Source organism: Penaeus monodon, chromosome 28, assembly GCF_015228065.2.
Source record: "Penaeus monodon isolate SGIC_2016 chromosome 28, NSTDA_Pmon_1, whole genome shotgun sequence".
Taxonomy (NCBI): Eukaryota; Metazoa; Arthropoda; class Malacostraca; order Decapoda; family Penaeidae; genus Penaeus; species Penaeus monodon.
Window position 1 is genome coordinate 15470021 of NC_051413.1, and position 1075 is coordinate 15471095.

Sequence of the window (1075 nt, forward strand, 5' to 3'; positions counted from 1 at the left end):
ATAATCGTCATCATCCTTATTCGTACCACCGACACCAACACGACTCTTCCTTTTATCCCTTATAGTGTTAATATTGCCACCGCTGCGAGAATTAATCTTACTGCGGTTTTTATCTCTGTGTACTAATATACGCTTCAGATTATCGCTTTCAGCGTGAGATAATATGTTGTCCAGTGAACACAGATCGTATTCGATTAACAAAAATTCCGCATCCAGAAGATGGATTCTGATTGGCTTTACTCCGAACTTCCGTCTGTCGGTATTATTTTCCAATTTTACGTAAGTAAAGATATATAGAAGGTCGGAGCAGTAACACGATTCTCTTCCCCTCATAGATGGACGTATTCGGTTGCTGATCAAAACGTATCCCGAAAGAAGTGATGAATCACAGTCGTCGTAATTCGATGTCGTCTCCTTGTACGCATTTCTCATTGTGGTGTATTTTTTAATCGCCGTAGATCTATCCTTTATTATCAACGTCGCCCAAGAGCCATTAAAGGGGGGTCTGGTTGACTGCAACAGGATCCTATAGAGATCAAACAGTTCGCGAGTGTGCATGTTCTTGTCTTCCTTAACTTTCTTTGACACGTAGTCGATAATCGTCACCAGGTCGTCGTCGTCGTCTCTGTCTCTGTCTTTGCCAATCTCGCCATTGTGAGACAGTATACAGTTCGAGCACATGAGGACTTTCTTTGTCGGACGAATGAAACAGAAAGATAATTTGTAATTACTCTTGTACTCGTTGCAGTGACACGTCTTAATGTCCGTTATTCCGAACCGACACAAAAAATTCAGAGGCGTCGACATGAGTTTGTAGAGCTTAACAGCACCGACGAGGTCCGATATTTCGGTTATCGTTCTTTTTTGACCGGTGAGGATGGACTTCTTTGCCAGTTCCTCTACAGAGAGATTATTCAACAACCGTTGTAGCCTCTGCGAGTTTTTACAATTACAGTTTAGCGACGCTACCCACGATATGATGTTTTCGATATTTGTATCCATATTCCCGTCCGTTTGTCGGCTCGTTGGTTGGCCAGATAATCGAAGAAAGGGCAATAAAACAACTCGAAATTTT